At 45.1% G+C, this 20,503-nt stretch overlaps 1 protein-coding gene across 2 annotated transcripts in view; it reads right to left on the reverse strand.

Moving 5' to 3' along the window:
* Positions 1 to 20,503, reverse strand: part of ABRAXAS1 (abraxas 1, BRCA1 A complex subunit) — a 125,263-nt gene that overhangs the window by 93,995 nt on the left and 10,765 nt on the right. For both annotated transcript variants that reach the window (XM_069978195.1, XM_069978193.1), the window contains exon 2: positions 12,223 to 12,306. The gene's annotated coding sequence lies outside the window, so the exon portion shown is untranslated. The remainder of the gene's footprint in view (positions 1 to 12,222; positions 12,307 to 20,503) is intronic.

The following is a 20,503-nucleotide window of genomic DNA, read 5'->3' on the forward strand; positions in this document are numbered from 1 at the left end:
ACACTTCACTTAAACTGTTAAATCACCTTAAACTTTAACCCACAAACCTTTTGATGACTCCAACAATGTAATATCGCCCTCTGAAAATGAAAACTGTCAATAGCTTATCAATATAGACTAAAGTTCATTGGTTTATTATTTGCAAAGAAATTATCTGTTAGCCCTTTCACAATTATTGTTCGTCAGAGTCAGCAAAAATTCAGAAAATTACCTTCATTCTGAAGAACACCCCCGCCCATAGGCAAGAATTTCCCCCTGATCATCAAACTAACATAAACCTTGTGTTCCATTTAAAGGGGAGCTGATCATGTTTTCTGTCTGACGTATGTATATCAGCAAAATGTTTGCATTCTCTGTCCTGACTGCCTTGCATTGCACATTTGGGTACAGCCTGTAAGGGTATGTGCACACCAGGGCTGTGGAGTCGGTAAGCCGCAGCTCCGACTCCTGAATTTTATCAGGTCCGACTCCGACTCAGACTGAGACTCCTGCTTCTTCATAAATGGCCGGTCATATACCAGGGGAGTTATTTATCACACTGGCTCAACAGCTTCTCCCTAATGTCCTACGTGATCCTGGGGCGACTTCTGAGGGAATAAGAGAATACTGTACATAAAGCAGATTCTCCTGTGTGTGCTGTGGATGCAGCCAGTCTCCAGCCTCCATGTCCTGAACTAATCACAACTAGACTAGATGGAGCAGATGTTCTTTTCCTGATGACAGTCTTCTATGTTTCTAACTAAATATTGACTATACTTAAAGAAACACTGCTAACAATGCCAGATCCCTGTAATATAGAGATCAGCCATAGTGATATAGAGAGGGGTCACACAGTGATACAGAAGGTCCCTGTGGGGGTACGCAATAGCGCACACACACACACACACACACACACACACACACAGCCGGCTGCAGCTATAGCGCACACACACACAGCCGGCTGCAGCTATAGCGCACACACACACAGCCTGCTGCAGCTATAGCGCACACACACACACACACACACAGCCTGCTGCAGCCATAGCGCACACACACAGCCTGCTGCAGCCATAGTGTGCACACACACACTGCGTTCTGCAGCCATAGCACAAATACACACAGCCTGCTGCAGCCATAGCACACACACACACACAGCTGCAGCCGTAGAACACTGAAGAAAAACACACAATCTTCTCCCAGAGAGAAAACACCACACCAAGGACAGAGGTTACTGCTACACTACTTATGTCTCCTCCTCCTCTATATTACAGAGGATATCCAGCTTGAGAAAAGCACAGATCTCCCCACACACAATGGACTCTTCCAGCTCAGAAACAAACTGACAAATAGTGACCGACAACTTTTCCCCGACCACCCTTATGTAATAGGGCCAGTGTCCTATTACTAATATATTCCCCAACCATTCTTATGTAATAGGCCCAGTGTCCTATTACTGATATATTCCCTGACCCCCCTTATGTAATAGGCCCAGTGTGCTATTACTGGTATATTCCCTGACCACCCTTATGTAATAGGGTCAGTGTCCTATTACTGATATATTCCCTGACCCCCCCTTATGTAATAGGCCCAGTGTCCTATTACTGATATATTCCCTGACCCCCCTTATGTAATAGGCCCAGTGTCCTATTACTGATATATTCCCTGACCCCCCCTTATGTAATAGGCCCAGTGTCCTATTACTGATATATTCCCTGACCCCCCTTATGTAATAGGCCCAGTGTGCTATTACTGGTATATTCCCTGACCACCCTTATGTAATAGGGTCAGTGTCCTATTACTGATATATTCCCTGACCCCCCTTATGTAATAGGCCCAGTGTCCTATTACTGATATATTCCCTGACCCCCTTTATGTAATAGGCCCAGTGTCCTATTACTGATATATTCCCTGACCCCCCTTATGTAATAGGCCCAGTGTGCTATTACTGGTATATTCCCTGACCACCCTTATGTAATAGGGTCAGTGTCCTATTACTGATATATTCCCTGACCCCCCTTATGTAATAGGCCCAGTGTCCTATTACTTATAAATTCCCTGTCCACCCTTATGTAATAGGGTCAGTGTCCTATTAGAATGTTGCTCATAATATATATTCATGAGCAAAACTTTATATTTTAAAATCTATATCAAAATTCAATTCTACATTTATTTAAAGATTTTTTTATTTTTATTTAAAGCGTTGGTACATTTTTTTCCGACTCCAGCCAAAGATAGCGCCGTCTCCAGCCAAAACTAGCTCCGACTCCTTGGCTCCGACTCCGACTCCACAGCCCTGGTGCACACTACGGAATTTTCGCTGTTAACTTGCCGTGGACTCCATGTACGCTCCCACTTGACTCTCCGCCTATCCCATAGACTCCATTCTATGTCCCATAGACTCTGCAAATCTGCCATGTCGGGCTATAAACTCATTTGGCCTCATAGCAGATATGGCCCTGGTCATGGTGCAATTACGGAGGTATGGTGACGGCTCAGGAGCCAAGCCCCAATATGCCCATTAGCCAGCATGAATTGAGCTGTGATGCCAACTATTTAAAGTGTACCTATTCACATGATTGCTGCCGAATTAGCAGAAAAATTCCTCTCATAAAGGGAACTCCGGCAAAAAGTTTTTTCTTTGAAACAAACAGGTACCAGAAAGCTATATAGATTTGTAATTTACTTCTATTTAAAAATTGCGAGTCTTCCAGTACTTATGAGCTGCTGCATGCCCTGCAGGAAGTGGTGTATTCTTTCTAGTTTTACACAGTGCTCTCTGCTGCCACCTCTGTCTATGTCAGGAACTGCCCTGAGCAGGAGAGATTTTTTTTATGGGGATTTGCTACTGCTTTGAACAGTTCCTGACATGGACAGTGGCTGAAGAGAGCACCTATATAACTTTTTGCCACTAGTTGATTTGAATTTTTTTTTTTTTTTTTACAGAGTACCTCTTTAATCTTGACGTTTGGACCTCTGGATATGAACATGCAATGAGACAGCAGTGCACATGAACGTCATACTGATCCAATGAGGCTCACGTGCATTACATTCTCATTGCGAGTTCATATCCATGGAGGCCTAAACTTGTGGATTAAGAGAGGAATTCGCTGCAGCGTCTGTGCTGTACATTTTAAGTATCTAGATGCCACTGTTAATGCATCAGTGGTTAAGAGGTCTGATAGGCTTTCCTGCAACACAATACCATCGACCCAGTGTGGATGTGGCAGCCTTAATAGATTGGCCTATATGAACCATCAAACACAATTGCTTATAGAAAATAGATTAAATAAGCATGTTGTGCACTATAAAGGCTGGGTATGAGGGTTTGTGTTGCATGATCAGTGTGTGAGGGGAGGGGGGGGTCAGGGATCTGAATTTATTTAGGGGAGTGCGTTATAAATTTACTTTGGGGTCTGTGGTGTAACTTTATTCCAGGGCCTCAGGATTCATTTTCTGGGGGGTCAGAGATATGAATTTATTCTGGGGGTCTGTGATATAAATTCATCCAAGGGTCTGGGATATGAATTTATCAATGGGTCTAGTGTATGAAGTTACTCGGGGGTTTGGGGGCTGAAATTATTCAGGGGTCTGCAGTATAAATTTTTTTTAGGGGGTCTAGAGGGGATCTGTGGTATAAATTTATTTAGAGTTATGAATTTATTTAATGGGGTCTGGACTCTAGGATATAAATGTATTCAGAGGTCTGCTGTATGAATTTATTTAGGGGTTTGGGGTATGATTTCTTTTCTGGAACCAGGGGTATAATTTTATTTATGAGTCAGGAATATTAATCATTTAAGGGTCTGAATTTACTTAGATGTGCATGATATTAATTTAGGGTTTTGCGGTATGAGTCTATTCAGGGGTCTGCAAGATTCGTTTTTTTTTTAGTATGTGTAGGATCTGAATTTATTCAGGGGTCTGCAGTATAACTTAGGGGTGTGAGGTACAGGGCTGTATTACCAGCTGCTGCTGCCCTAAGCACTATACCTGCAGACACCCCATCTCACCAATTAGCATCATGATTTTCTAGTTTCTGAGCATCATATTAATATCTGATCAGTCTTAGGCCGTGTTCCCACATTTACTGTACGTCACCATATACCAATAGACGTATGGCCAATAATCCTCGTAACAGCACATGACTACTGGGGAAGAAATGGGAGCGTGATTTCAGCCATATGCATTTCTCTCCATGTAGAAACATTGTGTTTTTCATGGTTTTTACTGCTTAAAACAAACAAATTTCTGCATTGAATCAATGATTAGAGCAGTCTCCATATCGTCTGACGGAATTCTCACAACAGAATTGGTAGATTGGTAGGTAATAGGTCATATTTACACCGCCACCCCAGACCTAAACAATACCGCCATACTGTGACTGGATAACACCGCCACACCTGACCTGAACAATACTGAAATAGTGTGACTGGATAACACTGCCATAACAGACCTGACCTGACCAATACCACTATACAACCCCTCGAAAAGACACCAGATTTACTGGCAAGTCTGCATGGGAGACTAAAAAAATTTAAATAAAATAAAAGTTGTTTCCTTTCCCTTGCTCCCTGCCCTAGGCACAGGACCGCGGGTGCCTAGTGGTAAATACGGCCCTGGTGAGGTATGGAATTTTTTTCCAGGGGTCAGGCCTAAAGTCGGCACCACATCCCTGTCCATTATCTTCAGGAAAACCAACTCAAAATAACTCGTTATTTTGGGCCACATGCAGCATCAACCCACACAAAGGGGGACATTTATTGTTGAGTCTAATAGCTGCGATTTTCCTATCTAGTTTTAGCCATTTGTATTCCTCCTTGTGCTTAGTGAATTTATAAAAAAAATTGTACACATCCTAAAAAAAAATGCGCACAGCTTAAAAATTGTGCACAGCATACTGTATTTTGTCTAAGAGACAAGTGAAATGTATTCACCTGGTCCAGATCAGACATAGGCCTACGCCTGTAGGTGCAATTTTGAAAAATATATATGGCACAACCCCGTATTATGTGAATATAAAAAGGCAGATTATAAAAAAAATTGCATCAAATTATTCACACATGGAATACTGGTTCATAAATACCACTTAGAATAAAAAGTTGTGCAACCAACACTTATTTGCCAAATAATAGGTGCAAAGCCCTTAAAAATTTCTAATGCATAAATACAGATGTTCAGTATTAAATCCCACTGAAGGCATCGGTTAAATACTAAATTTTGTATCACTTACAATTTTTTTTTTATAAATCAGTAAAGATATAAAACATATTAACTGATTACAGATTGCATAACATACAGTACTATATATAAAAGAAACCTGAAGACTTTGAATTCTAATATAAATATTTTCACTGAATAACTTGTGAAGTCTTAAAAAAAATTTAAAGGTTATTTATTTTTATTTTTTTTAATAAATTACTGTTTTTCTACACTAGGTGGCACTGTCTGACTTTTTTAATGGAAATTATTTGCTGGGCGCACTAGGAGTCTCACTACTTAACCATTGCTATGCCATTATTGATCGCCATTTAAACATTCTTGGTTTTCATATTCACATTATAGAAGTTTAATTCTTTTAATGCTTCAGTTTATTGTACTCAGTGTATGAGGTTATATTGAGCCTCTTCTTTTTTCCAGTTGTAACCATCTTCACATTTTACTGTTATTGTAAGTGTATTACTATAATCACATATCAGGAAAGCTATCTGTATCATTGACCATAGTACAAATAGCACACATTTTTTTTATCAAGACCACATGCAAGGTATGATAAATTTGCATAACTTGCTAGATGTTTAACACACTTTCTATTTTTAACGGGGTATTCCAGCAAAAAAAATATATTTCAAATAAACTGGTGCCAACTGGTTCTTTCCAGTCTGTAGAGCAGGAAAGGGAGGGCGAAACGGGCGCAGTATAGTGCAGCCCGTACATGACAGGGTGGGCAGGAAGGGGTTAAGCTAGGGAAGCTGGCTGCTAGCATGGTTGCTATAGTGAAAGGGCAGCAGCCATTCAGAAGTGCGGGGCTCTATGAATGGGCCAATAGGGGTAGTGTTAGGAGCGTGGGGGGAGTGCCATAGCTGGGGGGTAGAAATAGGTCAGGGGGAGGGGTTACCTCATTCTGCAGCGTCCGGATCTGAGACAGCCCGCCCGCCCGCCCTATTGCTTTTGCTTGGCCGGTGGTGTGGGGCTCGTTCCTGATCATCGTCGCGGCAGCCCGCGGAGGGGTGGTCACGGATGGCCCTGAGTGAGTTGGTTCAGGGGCCCATTTAAAGTGATGGGAAACCCCTGTTTTTTGTTATCTGCAGTTCTGTTTGGGATTTGGTGCAGGTGGTTACCGCAGGGGATTTGGTGCAGGTGGTTATTCTGAGGTTCCATAGGAACCAGGTGGACAGCAGTACATGGCATATTTGCCATCCCTGAGCCGGCGCGGTGCGACTGGGGGTTCTATAGATTACACTTGTACTGCTTGGTTGGGCTATCCGTTACCTCCCCATGTTGTGGCTATGTTTACAAGATGCAATCAAAAGGTTTTATATATATAATGTTTACAGAGTTATTTATGTTTTTCTATTTAATAAAGAGGCTGCTGTGGCCAGTATTTTCCAACGTTACTCAGTGTGGTGTCCGTTATTGGGGTGGGGGTGAGTAAAAGGGAACTGTTAAAGTGAGGGGTAACGCTGGGTATGGGGTTGGTTCTTCTACCCCGTAATCTGCCTTACCCGGGTCAAGGTTTTCTGTGGGTATTTGCCATTGCTCGCAACAGTTCCTGTCATGGAAAGAGGTGGCAGCAGAGAGCACCATGTCAGACTGGAAAGATTACAACTTCCTACAGGACATACAGCAACTAATAAGTACTGGAAGACTAGAGATTTTTTAAAAAGTAAATTACAAATCCCCAACACTCTCTAATGCCTGGTTGATTTAAAAAAATATTTTTGCTGGACTACCCTATTAAGTGCTCCCATTGCTTTCATACAATTTTCCCATAGGCCCACATAATTAGGAGTAGTTGATGACTCTTCTTGGTCATGTCTCTCTTTCTAGACATTTTTTTTAAATGTTTGAGCATCTAAAACACACAATAAACTTAGTGCATGTGACATATGGTGCATTATAACTAAGATAAATAAATACACCAGTCCTATAAAGGGACAAACTAATTCATTAAACTATTTTTCAATGAGCAAACATGATGATTTTTGCTGAATCAAATGGCACTGTGTCAGCATAAAAAAAAACATTGAGTGAGCCCTTAAATACTCGAGTTCTCGTTACTTGAGTTGAGCATTTTTCAATTCTTCAGTGCTTAACTTGAATACCAAGCCACTTTGAAATCATCGGTGAAGGGGGCCTGGTTCGTCTATTTAATTAAATATTTTTTTGTTTTAATTTTTATATATCTTCCCTTGAAGGGAAGTTTAAAGGAGAACTATTAGCATGCTAGACAAATCTAACCTGCTGATAGCTCCCTAGTAGGCACTGAGGATGAAGGTATGTCTGTTACCTTTATCCTCAGAGCTTTGCCTGTGCTGTTAGTTTTACCCAGTAAGCTGTTAGGAGGACTTGGAGCACCGCTAGGAGCTCCGGGCTGGCCCCTATTCAGTGATAATCCTTAGTGGGGGCCGGCCGATTGCTGCCCAAGTTGGGGGTGGGGCAGCAAGGCCACGGCCCCCGGCTGGCCTGCCCCCTCTAATAATCATCATTGAGGAGGCTGGATCAGTGCTTGGAGGGGCAGTAGCAACACCCCCAGTGCTCCAAACGGTTTAACAGGCACAACTAACAGCACGCGAACAACGCTGAGGATAAAGGTAACAGACATACCTTCCTTCTCAGCACCCCGTGCCCACTAGGGAGCTATCGGCAGATCAGATTTGTGCTACCGCTCTGAATCCTGCCGCTCCTGGCTGCCATGAACAGCCGGGGACTTCAAAATACTGTTGTAAAAAAACAGTTTGAATCACCCCCCTTTTTCCCATTTTAAAAATATAGATGAATAAATAAAAATAAACTTATTTGGTAATCACCAGAACTATTAAATAATCACATTGTGCATTATCACTGATCGTGCACAGTAAACGGCATAAGCGTAAAAACCAGCCAAAGCACAAAATTGCTGATTTTTTGTTTAATCAAATCCAGAAAAATTATAATAAAAAGCGATCAAAAGTAGCATATACGCAAGCAAGGTACCTATAGAAAGTACAGATCATGGCGCAAAAAATGACAACTCTCACAGGCCCGTAGACCAAACAATTAAAGCATTATAAGGATGGGAATAGAGCAAATTTAAGTTTTTTTTTTTTTTTTAAAGGTTTTAGTTTTTTTTTTTTTTTTGTTTAAGTTATACATAGTTACGTTTTACCATAGGGTGAACAGTCTAAACACAACCCCCCAAATAAAAAAAAATGTGTTTTTATTTTCAATTTCACAGCGCAAATAATTTCTTTCCGGTTTCACAGCATATTTTATGGAAAAATTAAGTCTGTAATTGCAAAGTACAATTAGTGGCCCAAAAAAATAAGGGTTCATGTGGGTCTCTAGATGAAAAAATGCAAGTGCTATGGCCTTTCAAACATGAGGTGGAAAAAAATTAATTTGCAAAAGTGAAAACTGACTCTGTACTTAAAAGAAAGAGTTGGATTTGATTGACAGCCATGGAGAGACTTGCCCTGCTGCACACTACCCTCCCCCCTCCCCTGGCTGTATTTTGGGATCTTGGCAGGTCTGAGGAGTGAGACCTGCTACAATCAGTAACTTTTGACATGTCTGGTGACATGAGAAATTACTACAAATGACAGCAATGCCTTAACTTCAAATTATAGGACTGAATTGTGCTGCCAGGGATTGTACACAAGATCTGGCCATCAATGTGGGCACTTCACTAGTAAAACACCTCTGAATCAGCTCTCGATACTGAGCCAACAAATAGACATGGACATAGAGTAATCCTTGCACTGAGAGCCACAGTTCCTGTATGAAGCACCTCCACTGGTGCAGTAGTGGAAAAATACTTTCCCCCATTGCCTTTCCTGACCTCCTCCTCTCTGATGCTCAGCCATGGCTCTCCAGGATTGTGAGCAGGAGTGACCGACGTGTGCAGTGAGCTTGGTGAGTCCACTCTCCGCTCATCACATGTAAGTATACATAGTATTTTTTCATAATGTTATTTGCTTTCCTTTACTCCCATTCTCTTCTTTTTTTCATTCTCTCACAATACACTTAAAGGAGCATACCCATCTGGAACAAATGGCATATCCTCAGGATATAAATTATTGCTATCAGGCACACCTATCCCTGTCTAAACAGTCATCGAGCCTTGTGAGGGCAGATCTTGTTAATGTTGCTGATCTGCAATAATTTCCTGCCTCATATTGGGCCATATCGAAGGGCCCTTATTCAACTTTTTGTGAAACTAAAGAGGTATTCCAATCTCCTAAAATGATGACTACATGATATATGGGGGTTTGACCTTTGGGACTCCAACCTATTCTGAGAATTAAGAGGCAACAGCACAGATTTAGCACTGCAGAACTTGAATGGAGCTGTGCTGCTTTTTGGTATTGTACCTCTTGGTGAAAGATCATTGACTGCTAGACAGCCGCCAACGTGGTACAGATCCTGATTTCTCAGAGTAGTGAGTTCCAGTGTATGGGGAAAACTGAGGAGAAACCTTGAAGACATTTGTGTGAGTTGCAGAAAAGGGGAGAAGTCTTGAGGAGTTTAGAAATTAAACGAGGGGTGGTATCGAGATATAAAGTCAGATATTTGGGGAGGACAGGTTGTGGACAGCCTTGTATGTCATTGTTATCAATTTAAGCTGAATTCCTTTGGCAAAGTGAAGACAGTGAAGGGGTTGGCAGTGTAGGGAGGCAGTGTAGGTGGGAAAGAGTGGGGTGGATTTAGGGAAGTACGAGTGTATCTTGGAAGGCCAAAGAGGAGGTGTTGCAGTAGTCCAAGCAGGAGATGATGAAGGCACATAAAATTAGGTTACTTACAGTAAAGTTGAAAAGTTCTAGAATTTTTTTAAAAGGTGGAACCTGTAGAATGTAGTAAGGGCTTGGATGTGTTGTTTGTAAGGCATAGAAATCAAAGGTGACCCCAAGGAAGTGAATTTATGAGGTGTGTGTGTGTGTGTGTGTGTGTGTGTGTGTGTGTGTGTGTGTGTGTGTGTGTGTGTGTGGTGGTGGTGGTGGTGGTGGGGGAGGGAGTACAGCCATTGATTGTAATTAATCGGATTTGGGGGAGGGAGGTTGTTTATTTTTAGAAAGTAGACAGAAAAAAAGGAATATATAGCCAAAATTTACTCCGGAATCCTTGATAGCAGAAATGTAACATCAGAATCAGAGTTGAGAGACTCTGAGAGAGGGGAATCCATTGAAGGCCAGAACAGCTATCTAGGATTACTCACCCCTGTGTCTGCCTGGACAATTTCCAGGTGCTTAGCAGAGGGAAATTTGGTGTTGCGATTCCCCTTACATTAACAGCTGGCCAGTATCTCCTGTAAATGAGAGAAGTGGAACTGTATTGTCTTTAGTGATGAAAGCAGATTCTGTTTGGAATCCAACAACGGATGAGGCTAGACTGGAGGCCTTTTGGTAAGCACTTCGAGACTTTTTTTTTTTTTTGCTGTGGAGCAACATACTGCACCAACTGCTCTTGTGATGCTATCTCTTGATAACAATGTGCCTTTAAACCCTTATCTCTGCAGCCACTTTTGGCCGTAAGGACCAAGGCTTTTCAAATCTGACCAGTCTCATTTCATGTGCTAAAACTTTGTGAAACGTAAAGTGATTCTGAGATACAGTACAGTAATACAGTAATGGATGACAGGGGCAAGGATCAGGTATAACAACAGGGGACAGGGTGACGATCAGGTAAAGTAACTGGTGGCAAGGGTGACAATCAGGTACAGCAACAGTGGATGGGGTGATAATCATGTACAACAACAGGTAAAAGGGGTGATGATTAGGTACAACAACAGGGGTGACAATCAAGTACAGTGACGGGTTACAATCAGATACAGGAAACAGGGGCGATAATTGACAGCAACAGGGTATGGGGCAACAATCCGATACAGAGGACAAGGGCAACAATCAGGGTAGGAAGGGGTTAAATTGTCTTTATACACTTTTTACACTGTGGCGCAGGCATGTTCTGCACTCCCTGCTCTAATCTTGTCTCACACTCAACAGAGTAGATCAGAACCGGAAAGGCAGTCAAAAAACAGAACTTCCTGTCACTGTATGCTGTGATTCGTCTGTGTGTAATGATGGACCAATCATAGCAATCCCTGGCCAAGGCTCCGGAAGAGTACTCTGGAAGAGTGCTGTACTCGGCTCTTTCCTTTGCTCTATAAGAATGAATAGAGCCACGGGTCACGTGTCGGACCCGCGCCTCTATTCATAACAGAGCCAGCGAGGTCCGAAATGGAGATAGTCAGTCAGGGGTTCAGGGGTCAGACTGCCCGTGATCACCTACTTTTCCTCTGTTCTGTGCATAGGGGAAAAGTTAATTTTTCCGGGAATACCCCTTTAACTGAACAATTGCATAGATTCAGGTGCGCACAATCTTTACACAATGGCAAGAAGTAAAAAACAGAGTCTTAATTTGTGAAAGTCTGTTATTTTCCACTGTACCCAATACATTTTTGACTGATGGATCAGATTTCCACCCTCAGAAAAGTTTTGTTACCAAAGAAGCAGCATTTATCAGTGCGATCACCCATTCTTAGTTGGAAAACATTGTCTAGCATGCATAACGTCTTTTTCTATTGAATGATTGTCAGCCAGGATGTTAATCATCAGTTCAGGCCAGGACTCTTTAGGACCACTTTTGATCCTGTAAACAACCAGATTTAATCCTTGTCAGAAATAATTAGAAAACTTTAGATGAGTGCAGACCATTTAAACTTTTACTCTTCATGTGCCTCCGCTCACAGCTAGAGACCAGTAAATGCATGTAAATGATATCTCATGTCTAATTGCATTCACCGCACTGCTTTCCCTTGGGTAGATACTCATTTGTATGTTTCCCTATTTACATACTCTAACGAGATGGGCTATAATTGGTCTTTATTGATTTTGTTTTCATTGAGCTACAATAGAGTAAGAACTTCGTAAGCCGGGAGAGTTGATTGATTTGTGGCAGGATTCAGGACTATTCAGTTGTAGAAATAATTAATTATCTTCTTATTTACTAATAATGCACAGATTATTCTACACATAGAACAGCTTCACTTACATTCACTTTCCATGTTGTTTACACTGGGAATGCTCTTAAGGTGTCCTTAGGATTTGTAGGGATTTTCAGCCAAGATCTGGAAACCTGGTGAAAAACAAAACACTTCAAATATGTTTTCATTTGAAATTATTATCTGAATACCCACTTACGAGTAACACCTTTTGAGAGCGCATGTTTTCACTCACAATACACTTAACCAATTCAATACTTTGGTCACAGTGGTGTAAAGCCTCTAGAACTGGGAATTGAAGATTAGCACTGGTTAAGGTACTTAGATGTCTAAATCCTTTTGAAATCTGGTGACCCTTGTAATTTTGTCCCAGCAGTCTGGAAAGCTTCTTCTAAGGACAGTAGTTGCTTTTAATGAAAAATAGCAGCAAACTTAGATGAGCCAAGGTCAGGAACCAGGAAAAAGTACAATGTACCTGGGATATAATAAAAAGTATTGCCAGTAGTGATGAGCGAGTATGCTCGTCCGAGCTTGGTACTCGTTCGAGTATTAAGGTATTCGATAGTGCTTGTTACTCGGACGAGCATGTCGCGATACTCAAGACAATGGCATCTTCCTCTTCCTGCATGTTTGGCAGCTTTTTTTCAGCCAATCATCATGCAGCAGAGGCTTTGCGAGCTCGCAGCATCACGTGGGAAACCTATATGTTGATCGCAGTGATTGGCTGGCCAGATCAGATGACCAGGGCATATAAGAATCAGGTCCCGCGGTGCTCGCGTCAAACGCAGGCTGGATGAGCATAGGGAGAGGGCTGCTGTCTGTCAGGGAGAGTGTTAGAATTAGTGTGCGGTTGACGAGGAGGGGCTTGCATGGCTGACTGAGCAGACGTGGTCTAGGGAGCTCCTGCTAACCTGACCGTTTATCCTGGACACTATCCTGAACATAGACACCCCCAAAGCTGTCTATTGTGGCTCCACGGCTCCCCTAAGCTGTTGTAGTGCGGCGGGACCCCACAAACTCCTTCGGCTGAGCGGCTGACAGGCTGCTCCATTACCTGGCCTCCCTGTATCTCCCTCCCGCCCGCCATCTTGCTTGGAGTGGTGTGCCGAGACATCCTGCAAGCCCGGACCCGGTAACTTGCCTCCCGGACCCTGTAAACTGCCTCTCGGGACCCCGAGACTTGCCGGAGTGCGCCCGGACCCCCCTCTATCTCCATCGGCCAGCGGCCGCTGACCTGATTTGCCTCTGGATCTCTCCTTCCTGCCCGCCATCTTGCCGCGGCCGTGTGTATTGGCGGCCTGCACGTCCGGCTCCGGGGTCCAGCCTTGACTGACGTCTGCCCCCTGCGGTTGCGGCCGCAGCACGGTCGGCCTGCTGGCTGGGACTCCTGCTGTGTGCTGGTCCTGGTTGGGGCCCCGGGCCTCTCCTGGTCGCCATCTGGCTGCCGGTCCGGGTGTCGGGGCACTCGGCCTTGCTGGGGCTGAGGTTGGGCCTGTCGGAGCGAGTCTGTGGGTCTCCTGGGACCCTGTGGAGAGCAGCGGCCTGGTGCGCTGGTCCGTCCGCTTGTCCCCCCTCCTGGACTGGGGAGCAGCCGCCATCTTGTGGGACCACGTGGAGGGGTGAGTGGCGGCATTGCCGCAGGCACGAACACCGCAACACATCATACAAGGCTGCTGATATAGCTTCCACTGCCTTTCCCGGCCGGCCTCTCTCCCACCTCAGGAGTTAAAGAGACAGTACCGAATTATTGCAGGGGCGGTCCCAGCTTCTTCCCCTTGTGTCCGCTGCTTTCATCCTACCACGTGATTGGAACTGCAGGTACTATCTTGTAGCTAACTTGTTCCTGGCTGTCAACCTATGGGATATATTGGCACCTGAGCCCATTTATGCCCTTCCGGATTCAATTGGCAGCTGGCCCAACCAACTGACACCCTGATGAGAGGAAAGAGAGGCGGCAGGCGCAAAACCACAGTTGCGAATAGCCCCGAGCAACCTAAGATGGCCTCCCCGCACACTGACCGTAGGCCACAGGCTGTCGCGGATGTGGGGACAGCTGCTGAATCTCCTGAGACTGTTTCACATAGCGGAGCAAGGACGGCACAGAGACTGGAACATTTCTCTAGGCCGAACTCCCCTAAACACGTTCAGTCATCGCCGCTTTCACTGTTTGAGGGTTCCCCGAGCCCAATTCCACCTATGTCTCCAGCTGCTTCTCTCCCTGAAGCTTCCCAGATAGATCTAAAGTTTGCAGAAATCCTGACGGCCATTAATGTGTATCAAACTACTCTAACCTCCAAAGTGGACGAGTTAAAACAAGACTTCACCATTGTCAAGCATGATCTGCAAGAACTACGGGACCGCACGTCTGAAGTGGAAAGGCGAACCTCGGACTTGGAGGACACCTTGCGGCCGATTCCGGCGCAGATTGCTGACCTGCAGCGCTTGGCCGCCCTCACAGCTGACCGTTCTGATGATCTGGAAAATAGACTAAGGAGAAACAATATACGTCTAGTGGGTCTCCCCGAACGGTCGGAAGGGACTGATGCTGTCGCCTTCTTGGAGAAGTGGCTGAAAGACCTTCTGGAACCCGCTACTTTCTCTCCTTTCTTTGCCATAGAGCGAGCCCACAGGGTTCCGTCCAGGCCAGGCCCACCGGGAGGCCCTCCAAGACCGCTTCTTGCTAAATTGTTGCATTTTCGAGATAGAGATGCTATTCTTCGGGCGGTCAGACTGAAAGGGGAAATTCTTTACAATAATGCCAAGGTCTCCTTCTACCCTGATTTTTCTGTATCTGTGCGCAAACAGAGAGCAAACTATACGGACGCCCGCAAGATCCTCCGAGAGAAGGGATACACTTATGCTATGTTATTCCCAGCCAGGCTTCGAGTGGTGGATGGCCAAACTACTCGTTTCTTCAACTCTGCAGATGACGCCCTAGCTTGGGCACGAAATGCTAGACGTGCTGTGGCCAGAAGTCCAAGACCTCCTGATCTATGACGCAGTAGTTGCAAATAACATGATTTCTGTTTTGTGCCTAGAGAGATAGTGAGTTGGGGGATATGCCTAGTATTCTCAGTCAGGTTTAGTAGACAGCTCTATGATTAGTTAGGGTTTGGTTTTCCCCCTTTTTGTTTTTTTTCCTTTTTCTAGTTGTGCTCGTTATCCTTCCTTCCCTTTAGATAGGTTGGGTATAGGTCTACACAAGTTGGGGTTAGTGCTAGACAGGGTCCTAGGAATCTCCTGGGTTGTTATTTAGTTAGGCAGGTTGTTTCTTGCCAAGGTTACCGTTTGTTGCATTGCTGATGTGTGTCTCTTGTTTTTTCTCATTATGCTGTAGGTTGTTGCTGTCATCTTTGAATGTATGGTGTGAGATTGGTCTGCGGCCTCCTGTCCTCCCTCTCTGGCTCAGGTATTTCTGTGCCCTGCTCATAGGTGTGGCCCCCCTCTTAGCTGCTAGCCATGGCGTCCCTTAAAGTACTGGCCTGGAATGTTCGAGGCCTTAATTCTAAATTTAAGAGGGCCACAGTAATGGATTTCGTGAAAAAATACCAGCCCAATATGATTTGCCTCCAGGAGACTCACCTTACAGGGCAGAAGGTTATGGCTCTAAGGAGGGCTTGGATAGCACTTGGTTACCACGCTTCCTACTCTAATTACTCCCGGGGGGTCTCTATTCTTATAGCCAAATCACTTCCGTTCAACACATATAAAGTAGAATGTGACCATTTTGGTCGCTATGTTATACTACACGGTGCTGTGGAAGGGAGCTTATATACAGTAGTTGCAGTTTATGTTCCTCCTCCTTTCCAAATATCTCTCCTGGAATCGATCACTGCAATAATTTCTGACTTTCCTCCAGCCCCTACATTAATAATTGGAGACTTTAACGCGGTGCTTGACCCCTCCCTGGATCGCATGTCTGGTTGTGATCCTGCTAGTGGGTCCCTGACCCTTTGGTGCGATTCTTTTAGTCTCTGCGATCTATGGAGGCGGAAGTATCCCACTGATACAGCTTATTCCTGTTATTCTGCGGCCCATAGGTCCCTATCCAGAATTGACTTAGCGCTGGGGTCTCCAGATCTTCTTCCTCTGGTCTCTGACGTCTCGTATACACCAAGGGGCATCTCTGACCACTCAGCCATAATCGTAACTATACAGACTCAGCCTGCTCCACCCTCTAAGTTGTGGCGCCTGCATCCCTCCTGGCTTTTAACACCAGAAGTAACGGATGCTGTCCAGAAGGCCCATATTAGTTACTGGGAGTTTAATTCTTCCCATCCGAACCCCCACGTTAGGTGGGATGCGTATAAAGCAGTGATCAGGGGGGCATTTACTCTGGGGATAGCATCCTTTCGTAAGAGCCTGCGTTCTCGGGAGGAGAAGTTGCAGGGGCGGTTGAGAGAGGCGGAGGCCCGATTTACGTCCGACCCTACTGTGACTCACAGACAGGCATGGCTCCAGCTACAAAGGGAGCATCTCCTTATACAAACCGATAAGACTAAACGCAACCAACTTTCCACTCTCTCTCTGGTGACTCGGGTCTGCATATCACTCGTCCTGCAGACATCAACCAAGTTTTTAGAGACTACTATGCTGATCTCTATGACTCTCACCTTCAACCGGATGGGGGTCCGATCCCCACCTTTTTAGACTCCCTCCCTCTGTGGAAACTTTCAGATGAACAGTCCACCTCACTAGACGCCCCCAACACATTGGAGGAGGTGGTCTCGGCCGTCGCATCCCTTCCCTCCGGGAAAACTCCTGGGTTGGATGGGCTTGTGAATGGTTGGTATAAGGGTCAGGCCGAGCAAGTGAGTCCGCTCCTGCTGTCGATTTTCACTGAGGCATTGGAATCGGGGGTCCTGCCTGCCAGTATGAGGGAAGCCCTTATAGTTGTACTCCCTAAGCCCGGAAAGGATCCCCTACTTGCAGACTCCTACCGTCCCATCTCCCTTCTTAACTCTGATATTAAGGTCTTGGCCAAAATACTAACCACCAGACTCCGCAGTGTCATTCCCACTCTAATCCACCCGGACCAAACAGGCTTTATGCCTGGGAAGGCCACGGACATTAACGTCAAACGTCTTTTCCTAAACATAGATGCCAGTAGGTTGGGTCTCCAGACTGGGTTTGTCCTCTCTCTGGATACTCACAAAGCATTTGACTCGGTGGAGTGGCCTTATCTTTGGGACGTCCTCCGTAGACATAATGTAGGCCCTAGATTCTTGTCCTATGTGCAATTGTTGTACTCCGACCCGATGGCGCGGGTTAAAACGAACCTTGATGTATCCACTCCGTTCCCCCTTAGACGAGGTACCAGGCAGGGCTGCTCCTTATCCCCCTTCCTGTTCGCGCTCGCCATAGAACCCCTGGCTGTAGCGATCAGGCAACTGGATTCCATTAAAGGCATCCAACACGGCTCTCTGGTCGAAAAGGTCTCCTTGTATGCGGATGACGTCCTTGTTTACCTGGCGGATGATGGTCCGTCCCTTACCTCCCTACTAACCCTCCTAACTCAGTTCGGGTCCTGCTCTGGGTTGTGTGTGAACTGGGATAAATCACTTCTGTTTCCCCTCCCCAATGCTGTACCAAAGCCTCAACACCACCCACTCCCCATTCTTGTTGTCCAACAATTTAAATACCTTGGAGTTCTTGTCTCCCCTGCAGTCTCCAACTATAAAACGCTTAACTTAGATCCTCTGTTGTCCCGTACTGAAACTAAACTGAAGGCGTGGGGTTCCCTTCCCTTGTCGTTACTGGGGCGGATTAATATAGTTAAAATGATATACCTTCCAAAATTTACGTACCTCTTGCATAACTGTCCCACCCCCCTCCCCCGTTCTTACTTTAAACAATTAGATAGCATACTGAGGGCCTTCTACTGGCAGGGACGGTCTCCACGGTTTAGCCTCTCTACCGTACAGGCCCCCAAGGATTACGAAGGACTTGCTGCTCCCAACTTCTGGGCATACTATCTGGCTTCACAACTGGTCTACGCCCACTGGTGGCTCGATATAGACTACAGCAATGCGGCCACTTCTTTATACGGGGCCCTTGCCGGTTCATACGAGGGGCTGGCGAATACTCTGTACAGATACAAAGGGGTGGGTGATGCTCCACTGCTTCCGGTGAGGGCTGTGGCGGTTGCTTGGATTCAGGCGCAGAGGATATTACGTAGCTCCACTCCGTACTTGTCTCCTAGGACGCCTCTGTGGTTGAATCCTCACTTGCCGCGCTTTTTTAAACACCCAGCAGTGGGCTACTGGACCTCTAGGGGACTTAAATATGTGGGTCAGCTCTTTCCTGGTTCTTCGGGCCTCGTCTCCTCTAGTGAATTGCAGAGCTCACTTAATTGCCCCCCAATCGATCCATTCCGCTTCCTTCAGCTGAGCCAGTTGGTGCGGGCTGAGTTTGGGTCGCGAGATGTTACCCTCACAACCCCGAGCCTTGAGACCCTGTTGCGTAATGAAGATCTGGAGAAACCCCTAACAAATATATATGCCCTTATTCAAACAATGAGTCATAAGCCTTATGAGACTGCATACACCAAGTGGCTCGGAGACATCCCCGAGCTCTCAGAGGATGATTGGGAGGATGTTACTGAATACTTTTTCTCTTCAGTGGTGAGTGCACGAGATATTCTAATTCAATTCCGCTTTCTCCACCGAGTCTACTTTACTCCAGCACGGTTAAAACTCCTAGGTATAGCGACTGATGATACATGTTTCCGTTGTCAGGGTGATGTAGGAACATTTCTACACTCAGTATTTTTATGTCCTAGAGTACTGCCTTTCTGGTCCTCAGTGCTGCTGTTTCTGCACCAGCACTTTGATTTTCCACGGATTTTATCGCCCCAGGTGTGTTTACTGGGAGTCATAGATACTGTTATCTTTGGCACGTACAAGAGACTGTTTTTCCGTATTCTCCTTTTTTGCGCCAGGAAGGTAGTGATCATGGCATGGAAATCTCCAGACACCCCTTCTATAGGGCAATGGAAGACACTGGTTAACTCATACATCCCCCTATATAGAATACTCTACCAGAAGAGAAACTGCCCTAAAAAATTTGATAAGGTTTGGTTGCACTGGTTGGCCCTTCCTGAAACGGCCTCTCCGATACAGTCTTAGGAGCGCGGGCGGTGTCGGGCTGGGGGTGGGGGGTGGGAGTGTCGCAGGGAGTGTAAGGTGTGTGAATGTTCGGTGTCTGTTATGTGTAGTATGTTCTTGAGAGGTTGGCCTTTGGCATTGGGTCTATATGGAGGGGGCTTTCTCTCATCTTGAGAGTGTTTACCTTTGTCAGGGGCTCAGCCCTGGATATTCAGTTCACATTTTGTAACCCCTGAACTCGAGACTCTACATGCTGTTACATGGTGCACGGGGGGCCTTGCTCCCTAACTTTGCTGTGCGGAACTCGATGCCGTGAAGGCTGGTCATGTGTTAATAGTGCTTTGTTGTTTTGTTCCTCGGTGTTGTTTTTTTTTTTTTTTTTTTTCCTAACTATGCAGTAATTGTTGGTTGTGAAAAAATGTATAAATAAAACCTTTAAAAAAAAGAATTAGTGTGCGGTTAGGCAGGAATCCAACATGAAGAACCCAACAGTCCTAAGGGCTTAACATTTTTAAAACACTTTTTTTTGCTACTCTTGGCTGCTGGCTTGGACTTGTAGTGTAGCTATCAGTAGTCAATTTGTCCTGTTACTGACATTCTCTTGGCTGGCTGGGATCTGTAGTTCAGCTATACCTATCCTCACTGTGCTGTGTCCTGTGCCCAGAGACGTCCATGCATGCTGCCCCTGCTGTTTCCTGTCCATTTCCGTGTTGTTTCCATCATTTTATGAGGTTTTCAGGTTTTCACTAGAGATGAGGGAACCTGGAGCATGCTCGAGTCCATCCAAACTCGATCGTTCGGCATTTGATTAGCGGTGGCTGCTGAAGTTGGATAAAGCCCTAAGGCTATGTGGAAAACATGGATATAGTCATTGGCTGTATCCATGTTTTCCAGACAACCTTAGAGCTTTCTCCAACTTCAGCAGCCACCGCTAATCAAATACCGAACGTTCAGGTTCTCTCATCTCTAGTTTTCACACAACTTCCCTGTGCAGAGCTTTGGTCCCCTGCAAAAATGCTTGAGTTTCCCATTGACTTCAATGGGGTTCTTTACTCGAAACGAGCACCTAAGCATTGGGAAATATTTGTCTCGAGTATCGAGCACCTGAGCATTTTAGTACTCGCTCATCTCTAATTGTCAGGATATGGTCAAAGTCAAAAGAAGATGTTATAGGAAAGAAAAATGCAGGTGCATGTATAGCATGGGTCACTGATGCTAAGTTCAC

Source organism: Dendropsophus ebraccatus, chromosome 7, assembly GCF_027789765.1.
Source record: "Dendropsophus ebraccatus isolate aDenEbr1 chromosome 7, aDenEbr1.pat, whole genome shotgun sequence".
NCBI classification, from domain to species: domain Eukaryota; kingdom Metazoa; phylum Chordata; class Amphibia; order Anura; family Hylidae; genus Dendropsophus; species Dendropsophus ebraccatus.